This window comes from Fulmarus glacialis, unplaced genomic scaffold (assembly GCF_000690835.1).
Source record: "Fulmarus glacialis isolate BGI_N327 unplaced genomic scaffold, ASM69083v1 scaffold4101, whole genome shotgun sequence".
In the NCBI taxonomy this organism is placed as follows: domain Eukaryota; kingdom Metazoa; phylum Chordata; class Aves; order Procellariiformes; family Procellariidae; genus Fulmarus; species Fulmarus glacialis.
Genome location: NW_009194507.1, coordinates 2,800 through 3,018, shown reverse-complemented (window position 1 = coordinate 3,018; position 219 = coordinate 2,800). Strand labels below are relative to the sequence as shown.

At 66.7% G+C, this 219-nt stretch overlaps 1 protein-coding gene across 1 annotated transcript in view; it reads left to right on the top strand.

Moving 5' to 3' along the window:
- LOC104084061 (serine/threonine-protein kinase MARK2-like) overlaps positions 1 to 219 on the top strand; it is a gene marked incomplete at both ends in the record, with an annotated part of 1,450 nt that overhangs the window by 267 nt on the left and 964 nt on the right. The gene's annotated exons all lie outside the window — the stretch shown is intronic.

Genomic DNA, 219 nt, shown 5'->3' with positions numbered 1-219 from the left:
CAGCACCCAGACGTGCCTGAACACCCAGAGCACCACCCAGACACCCCTGGGACCCCCAGAGCAGCACCCAGGATCCCCCAGACTAGCACCCAGACACCCCCGGGACCCCCAGAGCAGCACCCAGACACTCCTGGTAGGTGCCCAGACCCTCTGGGGCACCACCCAGACACCCTCAGGACCCTCAGGGCAGCACTAGACACCCCTGAAACCCCTCAGCAG